The sequence below is a fragment of the Gymnoscopelus microlampas genome (genome assembly GCF_963454915.1).
Source record: "Gymnoscopelus microlampas genome assembly, chromosome: 22".
Taxonomy (NCBI): Eukaryota; Metazoa; Chordata; class Actinopteri; order Myctophiformes; family Myctophidae; genus Gymnoscopelus; species Gymnoscopelus microlampas.
Genome location: NC_139959.1, coordinates 6,443,439 through 6,459,573, shown reverse-complemented (window position 1 = coordinate 6,459,573; position 16,135 = coordinate 6,443,439). Strand labels below are relative to the sequence as shown.

Sequence of the window (16,135 nt, the reverse complement as noted above, 5' to 3'; positions counted from 1 at the left end):
ATTTTGTACGGGACTCCTTTTGGTGTTTTAAGCATTATGTTATACTTTAGCTATTGAAAAATAGCAGATCTACAATCTCATAGCCCGGCACTTTTTGAAAAAACGTGAAAATGTAGTGCAAATCTTTGGATATATTTTTTCAGAGCGTTTTTAACTGAAATCTTTGCTTCAGGGGGGTCCCTGGAACAACATATTTTCAGATGGTGGTCGGCAGCCAATTACATATAATCTTGGGGGTCCTCGACATAAAAATGTTTGAGAATGACTGACATAGAAACAGGGTTTTTTCAGAAAACTGTCAGGATTTAGAAGACATTTGTAGAATCGTTCCCAGGTCTAAATGGGTTAAGTAAAGACCTTACATAGTATTGAAAAGAACATTGTACCGTGTCAGGAATATGTGGACAGAAGCCCTGGGTATGGGCTGGTGTGATGGCCTTAGGGCTTGCTAGCTGTGGTGCAGACCATTGAGCAGAAGGCTGGAGAGACATGAAATCTAACATTAGAAAAAAATATCTGAAAATAAACCAAAACAAAAAAAGAGAAAAAGGGCGTGGAACCAAAACTCTTGAGGCATAAAACTCACACGGCAAACAAGTCCGTAAAGGAGATGTCAAAAGTCCATTCAGGCAGGATGTCTAAACCAGCAGGCATCCACCGGGGTGAGGAACTCATGGTTGGAAATCAGTGACATGACAATCTGGAAGGGCACAAAAAAGAACAATATAAGTATTGAAAGCTGATTATGAGGTGTAGGTGGGAAGACAAGCAGAGAAGGTCAGGTATCTACAGGGCTGAGAATTGGGGACAGTTGTCATGTGAGACAGGTGATGAGGAAAGGTGTGTGGACAGTTAGAAGATGGCAGGTCTGGGGAGGTGAGGGGCAATCCAGAAACTGCCCTGTGATCCTTTCTTCTTACATTAGTTGACTTTCCCTTTTCTGAACAACACCTAATAGGTAAAGTCCTTTTGCACACCTACTTACAAAGGACATGCAGTTACACAGATGACAGCCAACGTAGAGAAGAAAATAAGTGGTCCTGCACACCATATTCAATTACTTAAGATTTATTTGCTTAGCTACCTAATGAAGGTCAGCTAATCGAAACGTTCTTACAAATAGATAAATAAAATGTAACTTAAGACAGTGTTCTGACCACTTCTTTACTTCTGAACAACTCCTAAAATCAGAGCCTGAGATAGAGATCTAAAAAAACTAATTAAGTAATAAAACTCTACTAAAATATGACCATGACAATGTCATTCATATAGTGGGGAAGAGAATGGTCCAAATGTTTTGCACATAACTTACACTCAAAGCCAATCGAAGTCCATCAATTGCTTCAGGAGGGAGGAGACAGGAGGACAAACCCACTTTTCTGGCTGAGCAGCTTTGTTGTTTGGTGCCACCGCCAAATTGCGCCAATGGGTTGATCCCAACGAAACATCTGAAATCACAAAACACATATGGAAAAGGTGCACTCACAGCTGTTCTACAAGAGAGCACATCTTTTGAGTTACACATGATGGTTCTACTTCAAGCAGAAAGTTACCTTTGAATGAATTCCAGTGTGTAACAGGCGTGCTCCTCCTGGTACACCAAAGTTGTAATAACTGGAAAACTGCCATTCCAGCCAGGAAGTTGATCTGTGGAGCCACAACGACCGACCTCAATGCTCAGCATCCATTGTGTAGCTGTGAGAACTTCACCTAAAGATAATTTGACATATATGGTTTGCATGTTAACAGTGTTTGTCTGTTGCTTTCCACATAACAATAGACTGTTAAACTAAAACATGACCTCCATATAGTCTCCGTATTTGCAATGCTTTAAAACAGATTAGAAAAAAACAGTAAAAAATGTGCAGACTAAACTCAGTGTTAATTTAACTGTCTTAAGCAGGGGTCTTCAACAGGGGGTCCGGGACCCCTAGGGGGTCCTCAGAATAACTACAAGGGGTCAGAATTACTACAGGGGGTCCACCAAATCTTTGTGTGATATGATTATATGTTAATTTAACTGTCTTAAGCAGGGGTCTTCAACAGGGGGTCCGGGACCCCTAGGGGGTCCTCAGAATTACTACAGGGGGTCCGCCAAATCTTTGTGTGATATGATTATTTATTTTACCTTAACCAATTGAACCTTAGCATCCCTTTTGTGAGGAGAACTTTAGCCAAAAATAGCAGATCTACAAGCTCACAACGCCTCACGCTGCAAGCTTGTAGATCAGCTATTTTTGGCAAAGAGGGAAAAAGAACAGACCAAGTAAACAAAAAAAGTTGAATCTGAAACACAATTTTATACAATATAGAGGGGGTCCCTGCCTCATCTCTCTCTCAGCTAGGGGGTCCATGGCCTGAAAACGTTGAAGACCCCTGGTCTTAAGGATCCATTCATTCCATTGGTACATTTGTACTCTCTTTCCCTAAATTAAATGATTTTACTTTGTACTGTAGGTTCAAAACAAAATTCATAGATGTAACAATAGAAGTGGTGTACACGGCAGGCAGTTCTAATGGAAAAAACTATGACCCGTGTACGGACTAGTGCCGGTGAACACGGCAGCGATCATCTCCCATAGTTGCTATGGAGCGTGAACACTCGCGACTGCTATTCGTGTACACTGTCTGTGCCAACTACATTTTCTCAATGGGGGGCAGCAGAGAGCCTTAGTCAGTCATTCAATCAATCAATCAATCAATCTATCTATCAATCAATCAATCAATGCCAACAAGTAGAAATGTGCTCTGTGTACACGGCGTGTACACCTCCCACATTATGCTATGGGAAACGCCGTTTCTGATCATGTGACCTCCCGGGACGCTGTTTCTGGGCGGGGTCTCGCCAAATTCGTCCCACGTACCCCCCCCCGCCCCCCCCGATAGACCCTCTTGAGTCTAGGCTAGCCTCAATCAATCTATCAATCAATCAATCAATGCCAACAAGTAGAAATGTGCTCTGTGTACACGGCGTGTACACCTCCCACATTATGCTATGGGAAACGCCGTTTCTGATCATGTGACCTCCCGGGACGCTGTTTCTGGGCGGGGTCTCGCCAAATTCGTCCCACGTACCCCCCCCGCCCCCCCCGATAGACCCTCTTGAGTCTAGGCTAGCCTCAATCAATCTATCAATCAATCAATCAATGCCAACAAGTAGAAATGTGCTCTGTGTACACGGCGTGTACACCTCCCACATTATGCTATGGGAAACGCCGTTTCTGATCATGTGACCTCCCGGGACGCTGTTTCTGGGCGGGGTCTCGCCAAATTCGTCCTACGTACGCCCCCCCCGCCCCCCCCGATAGACCCTCTTGAGTCTAGGCTAGCCTCAATCAATCTATCAATCAATCAATCAATGCCAACAAGTAGAAATGTGCTCTGTGTACACGGCGTGTACACCTCCCACATTATGCTATGGGAAACGCCGTTTCTGATCATGTGACCTCCCGGGACGCTGTTTCTTGGCGGGGTCTCGCCAAATTCGTCCCACGTACCCCCCCCCCGCCCCCCCCGATAGACCCTCTTGAGTCTAGGCTAGCCTCAATCAATCTATCAATCAATCAATCAATGCCAACAAGTAGAAATGTGCTCTGTGTACACGGCGTGTACACCTACCACATTATGCTATGGGAAACGCCGTTTCTGATCATGTGACCTCCCGGGACGCTGTTTCTGGGCGGGGTCTCGCCAAATTCGTCCCACGTACCCCCCCCCCGCCCCCCCCGATAGACCCTCTTGAGTCTAGGCTAGCCTCAATCAATCTATCAATCAATCAATCAATGCCAACAAGTAGAAATGTGCTCTGTGTACACGGCGTGTACACCTCCCACATTATGCTATGGGAAACGCCGTTTCTGATCATGTGACCTCCCGGGACGCTGTTTCTGGGCGGGGTCTCGCCAAATTCGTCCCACGTACCCCCCCCGCCCCCCCCGATAGACCCTCTTGAGTCTAGGCTAGCCTCAATCAATCTATCAATCAATCAATCAATGCCAACAAGTAGAAATGTGCTCTGTGTACACGGCGTGTACACCTCCCACATTATGCTATGGGAAACGCCGTTTCTGATCATGTGACCTCCCGGGACGCTGTTTCTGGGCGGGGTCTCGCCAAATTCGTCCTACGTACCCCCCCCCCGCCCCCCCCGATAGACCCTCTTGAGTCTAGGCTAGCCTCAATCAATCTATCAATCAATCAATCAATGCCAACAAGTAGAAATGTGCTCTGTGTACACGGCGTGTACACCTCCCACATTATGCTATGGGAAACGCCGTTTCTGATCATGTGACCTCCCGGGACGCTGTTTCTGGGCGGGGTCTCGCCAAATTCGTCCCACGTACCCCCCCCCGCCCCCCCCCGATAGACCCTCTTGGGTCTAGGCTAGCCTCAATCAATCTATCAATCAATCAATCAATGCCAACAAGTAGAAATGTGCTCTGTGTACACGGCGTGTACACCTCCCACATTATGCTATGGGAAACGCCGTTTCTGATCATGTGACCTCCCGGGACGCTGTTTCTGGGCGGGGTCTCGCCAAATTCGTCCCACGTACCCCCCCCCGCCCCCCCCCGATAGACCCTCTTGAGTCTAGGCTAGCCTCAATCAATCTATCAATCAATCAATCAATGCCAACAAGTAGAAATGTGCTCTGTGTACACGGCGTGTACACCTCCCACATTATGCTATGGGAAACGCCGTTTCTGATCATGTGACCTCCCGGGACGCTGTTTCTGGGCGGGGTCTCGCCAAATTCGTCCCACGTACCCCCCCGACAGACCCTCTTGAGTCTAGGCTAGCCTCAATCAATCTATCAATCAATCAATCAATGCCAACAAGTAGAAATGTGCTCTGTGTACACGGCGTGTACACCTCCCACATTATGCTATGGGAAACGCCGTTTCTGATCATGTGACCTCCCGGGACGCTGTTTCTGGGCGGGGTCTCGCCAAATTCGTCCCACGTACCCCCCCCCCGCCCCCCCCGATAGACCCTCTTGAGTCTAGGCTAGCCTCAATCAATCTATCAATCAATCAATCAATGCCAACAAGTAGAAATGTGCTCTGTGTACACGGCGTGTACACCTCCCACATTATGCTATGGGAAACGCCGTTTCTGATCATGTGACCTCCCGGGACGCTGTTTCTGGGCGGGGTCTCGCCAAATTCGTCCCACGTACCCCCCCCGCCCCCCCCGATAGACCCTCTTGAGTCTAGGCTAGCCTCAATCAATCTATCAATGCCAACAAGTAGAAATGTGCTCTGTGTACACGGCGTGTACACCTCCCACATTATGCTATGGGAAACGCCGTTTCTGATCATGTGACCTCCCGGGACGCTGTTTCTGGGCGGGGTCTCGCCAAATTCGTCCCACGTACCCCCCCCGCCCCCCCCGATAGACCCTCTTGAGTCTAGGCTAGCCTCAATCAATCTATCAATCAATCAATCAATGCCAACAAGTAGAAATGTGCTCTGTGTACACGGCGTGTACACCTCCCACATTATGCTATGGGAAACGCCGTTTCTGATCATGTGACCTCCCGGGACGCTGTTTCTGGGCGGGGTTTCGCCAAATTCGTCCCACGTACCCCCCCCCGCCCCCCCCGATAGACCCTCTTGAGTCTAGGCTAGCCTCAATCAATCTATCAATCAATCAATCAATGCCAACAAGTAGAAATGTGCTCTGTGTACACGGCGTGTACACCTCCCACATTATGCTATGGGAAACGCCGTTTCTGATCATGTGACCTCCCGGGACGCTGTTTCTGGGCGGGGTCTCGCCAAATTCGTCCCACGTACCCCCCCCGCCCCCCCCGATAGACCCTCTTGAGTCTAGGCTAGCCTCAATCAATCTATCAATCAATCAATCAATGCCAACAAGTAGAAATGTGCTCTGTGTACACGGCGTGTACACCTCCCACATTATGCTATGGGAAACGCCGTTTCTGATCATGTGACCTCCCGGGACGCTGTTTCTGGGCGGGGTCTCGCCAAATTCGTCCCACGTACCCCCCCCGCCCCCCCCGATAGACCCTCTTGAGTCTAGGCTAGCCTCAATCAATCTATCAATCAATCAATCAATGCCAACAAGTAGAAATGTGCTCTGTGTACACGGCGTGTACACCTCCCACATTATGCTATGGGAAACGCCGTTTCTGATCATGTGACCTCCCGGGACGCTGTTTCTGGGCGGGGTCTCGCCAAATTCGTCCTACGTACCCCCCCCCGCCCCCCCCGATAGACCCTCTTGAGTCTAGGCTAGCCTCAATCAATCTATCAATCAATCAATCAATGCCAACAAGTAGAAATGTGCTCTGTGTACACGGCGTGTACACCTCCCACATTATGCTATGGGAAACGCCGTTTCTGATCATGTGACCTCCCGGGACGCTGTTTCTGGGCGGGGTCTCGCCAAATTCGTCCCACGTACCCCCCCGACAGACCCTCTTGAGTCTAGGCTAGCCTCAATCAATCTATCAATCAATCAATCAATGCCAACAAGTAGAAATGTGCTCTGTGTACACGGCGTGTACACCTCCCACATTATGCTATGGGAAACGCCGTTTCTGATCATGTGACCTCCCGGGACGCTGTTTCTGGGCGGGGTCTCGCCAAATTCGTCCCACGTACCCCCCCCCGCCCCCCCCGATAGACCCTCTTGAGTCTAGGCTAGCCTCAATCAATCTATCAATCAATCAATCAATGCCAACAAGTAGAAATGTGCTCTGTGTACACGGTGTGTACACCTCCCACATTATGCTATGGGAAACGCCGTTTCTGATCATGTGACCTCCCGGGACGCTGTTTCTGGGCGGGGTCTCGCCAAATTCGTCCCACGTACCCCCCCCGCCCCCCCCGATAGACCCTCTTGAGTCTAGGCTAGCCTCAATCAATCTATCAATCAATCAATCAATGCCAACAAGTAGAAATGTGCTCTGTGTACACGGCGTGTACACCTCCCACATTATGCTATGGGAAACGCCGTTTCTGATCATGTGACGTCCCGGGACGCTGTTTCTGGGCGGGGTCTCGCCAAATTCGTCCCACGTACCCCCCCGACAGACCCTCTTGAGTCTAGGCTAGCCTCAATCAATCTATCAATCAATCAATCAATGCCAACAAGTAGAAATGTGCTCTGTGTACACGGCGTGTACACCTCCCACATTATGCTATGGGAAACGCCGTTTCTGATCATGTGACCTCCCGGGACGCTGTTTCTGGGCGGGGTCTCGCCAAATTCTTCCCACGTACCCCCCCCCCGCCCCCCCCGATAGACCCTCTTGAGTCTAGGCTAGCCTCAATCAATCTATCAATCAATCAATCAATGCCAACAAGTAGAAATGTGCTCTGTGTACACGGCGTGTACACCTCCCACATTATGCTATGGGAAACGCCGTTTCTGATCATGTGACCTCCCGGGACGCTGTTTCTGGGCGGGGTCTCGCCAAATTCGTCCCATGTACCCCCCCCGCCCCCCCCGATAGACCCTCTTGAGTCTAGGCTAGCCTCAATCAATCTATCAATCAATCAATCAATGCCAACAAGTAGAAATGTGCTCTGTGTACACGGCGTGTACACCTCCCACATTATGCTATGGGAAACGCCGTTTCTGATCATGTGACCTCCCGGGACGCTGTTTCTGGGCGGGGTCTCGCCAAATTCGTCCCACGTACCCCCCCCCGCCCCCCCGATAGACCCTCTTGAGTCTAGGCTAGCCTCAATCAATCTATCAATCAATCAATCAATGCCAACAAGTAGAAATGTGCTCTGTGTACACGGCGTGTACACCTCCCACATTATGCTATGGGAAACGCCGTTTCTGATCATGTGACCTCCCGGGACGCTGTTTCTGGGCGGGGTCTCGCCAAATTCGTCCCACGTACCCCCCCCCGCCCCCCCCGATAGACCCTCTTGAGTCTAGGCTAGCCTCAATCAATCTATCAATCAATCAATCAATGCCAACAAGTAGAAATGTGCTCTGTGTACACGGCGTGTACACCTCCCACATTATGCTATGGGAAACGCCGTTTCTGATCATGTGACGTCCCGGGACGCTGTTTCTGGGCGGGGTCTCGCCAAATTCGTCCCACGTACCCCCCCGACAGACCCTCTTGAGTCTAGGCTAGCCTCAATCAATCTATCAATCAATCAATCAATGCCAACAAGTAGAAATGTGCTCTGTGTACACGGCGTGTACACCTCCCACATTATGCTATGGGAAACGCCGTTTCTGATCATGTGACCTCCCGGGACGCTGTTTCTGGGCGGGGTCTCGCCAAATTCTTCCCACGTACCCCCCCCGTTAGACCCTCTTGAGTCTAGGCTAGCCTCAATCAATCTATCAATCAATCAATCAATGCCAACAAGTAGAAATGTGCTCTGTGTACACGGCGTGTACACCTCCCACATTATGCTATGGGAAACGCCGTTTCTGATCATGTGACCTCCCGGGACGCTGTTTCTGGGCGGGGTCTCGCCAAATTCGTCCCATGTACCCCCCCCGCCCCCCCCGATAGACCCTCTTGAGTCTAGGCTAGCCTCAATCAATCTATCAATCAATCAATCAATGCCAACAAGTAGAAATGTGCTATAACATATACGTATATGTATATGTATATGTACATGTGACACTGATAAAGCTCAAAGGTCAGCAAAAAGACTGCAAAGGTCAACCCTGGTTATGTCGAATGGTGGGTTACATCAATAATCTACAACTTTTCAATAAGAAGTTATAGATTTTTGAAATAGTTCAAAGTTAAGCTTTTCTCACATTTTTCAAAAATATATTTTTTTAATTAAAAAACACGTTTTCAGACTCAGAAGAGGACGCTGAATCGAATGGGCTAGGTCTCGATTTTTTCTGACCCTTAGAAAGTGGTTTAAACAAGCAATAACGTTTAGTAAACTTGAAGCTTTTTTCACAAACATATTATTATTTTATTTTGACCCTTCCACCCTCTTATTTATATGATATTGAGTCGAATGGTAGGTTACATCAATAGTCTAGAATTGTTTAATAAGAAGTTATAGATTTTTGAAATAGTTCAAAGTTTAGCTTTTCTCACATTTTTTTTAAATATTTTATTTTTAAATTAAAAAACATCTTTTCAGACTCAAAAAAAGACGCTGAATTGAATGGGATAGGTCTCGATTTTCTAGGACCTTGGGAAATACAAACGGTCACCAAAAAGGTTGGACGTTGACTTTTGTATAAAAAACGGATTTTGTTGAGCACAAAATCTGTAACTAATCACTCCAGATATTTTTTTTAAATCCGAAACTTCTCTCAATCCATATTGAGAGTAAGCCGGATTTTTTGGCACCGGCCCTGATTTTTTCTAACACTGATAAAGCTCAAAGTTCAGCGAAAAGACTGCAAAGGTCAACCCTCGTTACATTTTTAGAAATTGTATTTTTCTTCGAGACTCTGGCTTTAGACTAATGTGATGGCGCTGATTCCAAATATGCAAGTTTCTTTTTTCTCGGACAACAGGAAGTGCCTCAAAAGGCCACTTCCTGGTTGGTTTTAGGGTGTTCCAAGCCTGTGATTTCTCCGATATATTTTTTTTCCAAATCTACACGTAAAGTAATGCTAAAATTTGAAATAATCAAACCCTAATATCAAATCATGATTTAATTATCCCTTAATTGGCTATGGTTACGGCTTTGCTATCTCGCTCAATATCTCAAATACGATAAGGACTTAGGGTCCACTTTTTGGATATGTTGTAGAGCTGGCTGAGACGCACATTTGGATGTCTTGTTTGTCCCGTTACGACACATTTCTATTTCTGACTTTGTCCTTTGATATGGTCTTAAGATATAAGACTCTATGTGCCTTCTGAAAGTGTAGGAGGTCAACTTAGGAGTGTCGTACCGGGACAAACAAGACATCCACGCGTGCGCCTTGGCGAGCTGTACAACATATCCGAAAGGTGGATTCTAAAAATGCATCAATTTCGAGATATATCGTTTTATTGCGCGTAATAACTTGACATTTGACCCTAGCCAATTAAGGAGAATGGTAAGGCCGTGTGCGAGGAGAGTTATATGGGCGCGTTCGGGGCGACGCGCTGACCCAGAAACAGGTGTCCAATTTTGTTTTTACTCCTTTCAAACAGTTTTTCACTATTATCTCGGCCCCTAGGCTCTATGAGGCTATAAAAGACAGTACGTTACTGTGGCTTATGCAAAACTATGGCTCGTGAACACACAAGCTATGGCCGGTGTACACAGTGGTTACTCCCTATGGTCTGAGTATCTACAGGGCTGACAAGGGACTAGTAAAGTCTAATAGAGAGTATTAGAGTCTGCTAAAGCCTAGTACACTCTAGTCTAGCCTAGTCCAGCCTGTTCCATGCTAGTATGACCTATACCACCCTCCCCATGTCTGTTCTCCCAACAGGCTAACTTTACTAGTCTCGGGTGCACTGTACTGTACTGTACTGTACTGTACTGTACTGTACTGTACTGTACTAGACTCTACTGGTCTCTAATAGGCTGTTTTAAGCTCTAGTAGGCTTTGCTAGGCTTTGCTGGGCTCTATGAGGCTATAAAAGACAGTACTTTACTGTGGCTCATGCAAAACTATGGCTCGTGAACACACAAGCTATGGCCCGTGTACACAGTGGTTACTCCCTATGGTCTGAGTATCTACAGGGCTGACAAGGGACTTGTAAAGTCTAATAGAGAGTATTAGAGTCTGCTAAAGCCTAGTACACTCTAGTCTAGCCTAGTCCAGCCTGTTCCATGCTAGTATGACCTATACCACCCTCCCCATGTCTGTTCTCCCAACAGGCTAACTTTACTAGTCTCGGGTGCACTGTACTGTACTGTACTGTACTGTACTGTACTGTACTGTACTGTACTGTACTAGACTCTACTGGTCTCTAATAGGCTGTTTTAAGCTCTAGTAGGCTTTGCTGGGCTCTATGAGGCTATAAAAGACAGTACTTTACTGTGGCTCATGCAAAACTATGGCTCGTGAACACACAAGCTATGGCCCGTGTACACAGTGGTTACTCCCTATGGTCTGAGTATCTACAGGGCTGACAAGGGACTTGTAAAGTCTAATAGAGAGTATTAGAGTCTGCTAAAGCCTAGTACACTCTAGTCTAGCCTAGTCCAGCCTGTTCCATGCTAGTATGACCTATACCACCCTCCCCATGTCTGTTCTCCCAACAGGCTAACTTTACTAGTCTCGGGTGCACTGTACTGTACTGTACTGTACTGTACTGTACTGTACTGTACTGTACTAGACTCTACTGGTCTCTAATAGGCTGTTTTAAGCTCTAGTAGGCTTTGCTGGGCTCTATGAGGCTATAAAAGACAGTACTTTACTGTGGCTCATGCAAAACTATGGCTCGTGAACACACAAGCTATGGCCCGTGTACACAGTGGTTACTCCCTATGGTCTGAGTATCTACAGGGCTGACAAGGGACTAGTAAAGTCTAATAGAGAGTATTAGAGTCTCTAGTCTAGCCTAGTCCAGCCTGTTCCATGCTAGTATGACCTATACCACCCTCCCCATGTCTGTTCTCCCAACAGGCTGGACTATACTAGTCTTGGGTGCACTGTACAGAACACAGAGAAAAAAAAACCTAAAACAGTAACTTCCGGGTGGTTTAACCACTTTCCCAAGGTTTTAGAAGGTCAAGATTGCCGTCATTCGATCCGGCGTCATCTAAATGGGGGGGGGGGGGGGGGGGGGCAAGATTGCCATCATTCGATCCAGCGTCTTCAAAACGGGGGGGGGGGGGGGGGGGGTAATATATATTAGGTCACTTAAAAAATAAAAAAAAATATGCCCACCCCTGGAACAGGTAGTGAAATAAACCTAACTATTATCCCCCAACAGGGATTCAAACACCCCTAACCCTAACCCTAACCCTACAGCATTTTCTAACGCTGGTCTCTCATCAGAAGTTGGAAAAAAACAAAACAATCAAGCCCCCTTTGATGTCTGTGTCACATGTGCACGTGCCTGCAACAGATCAGAGGGTGGCAATTATAAGACACAGGTGTGTTAAAATGATGCAATCAAGGCTTTGACCAGCAGTGCAGACAGAGCTGTTGAAGGGTGAAGATCTTGAAGAGAAGCACAACTTAGAGTCTAGTACAGTACAGTACAGTACAGTACAATACAGTACAGTACAGTACAGTACAGTACAGTACAGTACAGTACAGTACAGTACAGTACAGTACAGTGCACCCGCGACTAGTAAAGTTAGCCTGTTGGGAGAACAGACATGGGGAGGGTGGTATAGGTCATACTAGCATGGAACAGGCTGGACTAGGCTAGACTAGAGTGCACTAGGCTTTAGCAGACTCTAATACTCTCTATTAGACTTTACTAGTCCCTTGTCAGCCCTGTAGATACTCAGACCATAGGGAGTAACCACTGTGTACACGGGCCATAGCTTGTGTGTTCACGAGCCATAGTTTTGCATGAGCCACAGTAAAGTACTGTCTTTTATAGCCTCATAGAGCCCAGCAAAGCCTACTAGAGCTTAAAACAGCCTATTAGAGACCAGTAGAGTCTAGTACAGTAGAGTCTAGTACAGTACAGTACAGTACAGTACAGTACAGTACAGTACAGTACAGTACAGTACAGTACAGTACAGTACAGTACAGTACAGTACAGTGCACCCGAGACTAGTAAAGTCCAGCCTGTTGGGAGAACAGACATGGGGAGGGTGGTATAGGTCATACTAGCATGGAACAGGCTGGACTAGGCTAGACTAGAGTGCACTAGGCTTTAGCAGACTCTAATACTCTCTATTAGACTTTACTAGTCCCTTGTCAGCCCTGTAGATACTCAGACCATAGGGAGTAACCACTGTGTACACGGGCCATAGCTTGTGTGTTCACGAGCCATAGTTTTGCATGAGCCACAGTAAAGTACTATCTTTTATACCCTCATAGAGCCCAGCAAAGCCTAGCAAAGCCTACTAGAGCTTAAAACAGCCTATTAGAGACCAGTAGAGTCTAGTAGAGTACAGTACAGTACAGTACAGTACAGTACAGTACAGTGCACCCGATACTAGTAAAGTCCAGCCTGTTGGGAGAACAGACATGGGGAGGGTGGTATAGGTCATACTAGCATGGAACAGGCTGGACTAGGCTAGACTAGAGTGCACTAGGCTTTAGCAGACTCTAATACTCTCTATTAGACTTTACTAGTCCCTTGTCAGCCCTATAGATACTCAGACCATAGTGAGTAACCACTGTGTACACGGGCCATAGCTTGTGTGTTCACGAGCCATAGTTTTGCATGAGCCACAGTAAAGTACTATCTTTTATACCCTCATAGAGCCCAGCAAAGCCTAGCAAAGCCTACTAGAGCTTAAAACAGCCTATTAGAGACCAGTAGAGTCTAGTACAGTACAGTACAGTACAGTACAGTACAGTACAGTACAGTACAGTGCACCCGAGACTAGTAAAGTCCAGCCTGTTGGGAGAACAGACATGGGGAGGGTGGTATAGGTCATACTAGCATGGAACTAGTATGACCTATATGTTCACGAGCCATAGTTTTGCATGAGCCACAGTAAAGTACTATCTTTTATACCCTCATAGAGCCCAGCAAAGCCTAGCAAAGCCTACTAGAGCTTAAAACAGCCTATTAGAGACCAGTAGAGTCTAGTACAGTACAGTACAGTACAGTACAGTACAGTACAGTACAGTACAGTACAGTGCACCCGAGACTAGTAAAGTCCAGCCTGTTGGGAGAACAGACATGGGGAGGGTGGTATAGGTCATACTAGCATGGAACAGGCTGGACTAGGCTAGACTAGAGTGCACTAGGCTTTAGCAGACTCTAATACTCTCTATTAGACTTTACTAGTCCCTTGTCAGCCCTATAGATACTCAGACCATAGTGAGTAACCACTGTGTACACGGGCCATAGCTTGTGTGTTCACGAGCCATAGTTTTGCATGAGCCACAGTAAAGTACTATCTTTTATACCCTCATAGAGCCCAGCAAAGCCTAGCAAAGCCTACTAGAGCTTAAAACAGCCTTTTAGAGACCAGTAGAGTCTAGTACAGTACAGTACAGTACAGTACAGTACAGTACAGTACAGTGCACCCGAGACTAGTAAAGTCCAGCCTGTTGGGAGAACAGACATGGGGAGGGTGGTATAGGTCATACTAGCATGGAACAGGCTGGACTAGGCTAGACTAGAGTGCACTAGGCTTTAGCAGACTCTAATACTCTCTATTAGACTTTACTAGTCCCTTGTCAGCCCTGTAGATACTCAGACCATAGGGAGTAACCACTGTGTACACGGGCCATAGCTTGTGTGTTCACGAGCCATAGTTTTGCATGAGCCACAGTAAAGTACTGTCTTTTATACCCTCATAGAGCCCAGCAAAGCATAGCAAAGCCTACTAGAGCTTAAAACAGCCTATTAGAGACCAGTAGAGTCTAGTACAGTACAGTACAGTACAGTACAGTACAGTACAGTACAGTGCACCCAAGACTAGTATAGTCCAGCCTGTTGGGAGAACAGACATGGGGAGGGTGGTATAGGTCATACTAGCATGGACCAGGCTGGACTAGGCTAGACTAGAGTGCACTAGGCTTTAGCAGACTCTAATACTCTCTATTAGACTTTACTAGTCCCTTGTCAGCCCTATAGATACTCAGACCATAGGGAGTAACCACTGTGTACACGGGCCATAGCTTGTGTGTTCACGAGCCATAGTTTTGCATGAGCCACAGTAAAGTACTATCTTTTATACCCTCATAGAGCCCAGCAAAGCCTAGCAAAGCCTACTAGAGCTTAAAACAGCCTATTAGAGACCAGTAGAGTCTAGTACAGTACAGTACAGTACAGTACAGTACAGTACAGTACAGTGCACCCGAGACTAGTAAAGTCCAGCCTGTTGGGAGAACAGACATGGGGAGGGTGGTATAGGTCATACTAGCATGGAACAGGCTGGACTAGGCTAGACTAGAGTGCACTAGGCTTTAGCAGACTCTAATACTCTCTATTAGACTTTACTAGTCCCTTGTCAGCCCTATAGATACTCAGACAATAGGGAGTAACCACTGTGTACACGGGCCATAGCTTGTGTGTTCACAAGCCATAGTTTTGCATGAGCCACAGTAAAGTACTGTCTTTTATACCCTCATAGAGCCCAGCAAAGCCTAGCAAAGCCTGCTAGAGCTTAAAACAGCCTATTAGAGACCAGTAGAGTCTAGTACAGTACAGTACAGTACAGTACAGTACAGTACAGTACAGTACAGTACAGTACAGTACAGTACAGTACAGTACAGTGCACCCAAGACTAGTATAGTCCAGCCTGTTGGGAGAACAGACATGGGGAGGGTGGTATAGGTCATACTAGCATGGAACAGGCTGGACTAGGCTAGACTAGAGTGCACTAGGCTTTAGCAGACTCTAATACTCTCTATTAGACTTTACTAGTCCCTTGTCAGCCCTATAGATACTCAGACCATAGGGAGTAACCACTGTGTACACGGGCCATAGCTTGTGTGTTCACGAGCCATAGTTTTGCATGAGCCACAGTAAAGTACTGTCTTTTATACCCTCATAGAGCCCAGCAAAGCCTAGCAAAGCCTACTAGAGCTTAAAACAGCCTATTAGAGACCAGTAGAGTCTAGTACAGTACAGTACAGTACAGTACAGTACAGTACAGTACAGTACAGTACAGTACAGTACAGTGCACCCGAGACTAGTAAAGTCCAGCCTGTTGGGAGAACAGACATGGGGAGGGTGGTATAGGTCATACTAGCATGGAACAGGCTGGACTAGGCTAGACTAGAGTGCACTAGGCTTTAGCAGACTCTAATACTCTCTATTAGACTTTACTAGTCCCTTGTCAGCCCTGTAGATACTCAGACCATAGGGAGTAACCACTGTGTACACGGGCCATAGCTTGTGTGTTCACGAGCCATAGTTTTGCATGAGCCACAGTAAAGTACTGTCTTTTATAGCCTCATAGAGCCCAGCAAAGCCTACTAGAGCTTAAAACAGCCTATTAGAGACCAGTAGAGTCTAGTACAGTACAGTAGAGTACAGTACAGTACAGTACAGTACAGTACAGTACAGTACAGTGCACCCGAGACTAGTAAAGTTAGCCTGTTGGGAGAACAGACATGGGGAGGG

At 46.8% G+C, this 16,135-nt stretch overlaps 1 protein-coding gene and 1 long non-coding RNA gene across 2 annotated transcripts in view; one reads left to right on the top strand and one right to left on the bottom strand.

The window, feature by feature from the left end:
* The window catches only part of LOC311039096 (V-set and transmembrane domain-containing protein 2A-like), a gene marked incomplete at both ends in the record, with an annotated part of 224,887 nt that overhangs the window by 123,804 nt on the left and 84,948 nt on the right, over window positions 1-16,135 (top strand). The window lies entirely within an intron of this gene.
* LOC311038849 lies at window positions 605-2,170 on the bottom strand. The gene is made up of 3 exons (XR_014600095.1): window positions 1,554-2,170; window positions 1,313-1,448; window positions 605-700 (listed from the first exon to the last, which is right to left on the bottom strand). It is a non-coding gene; the product is annotated as an uncharacterized lncRNA (long non-coding RNA).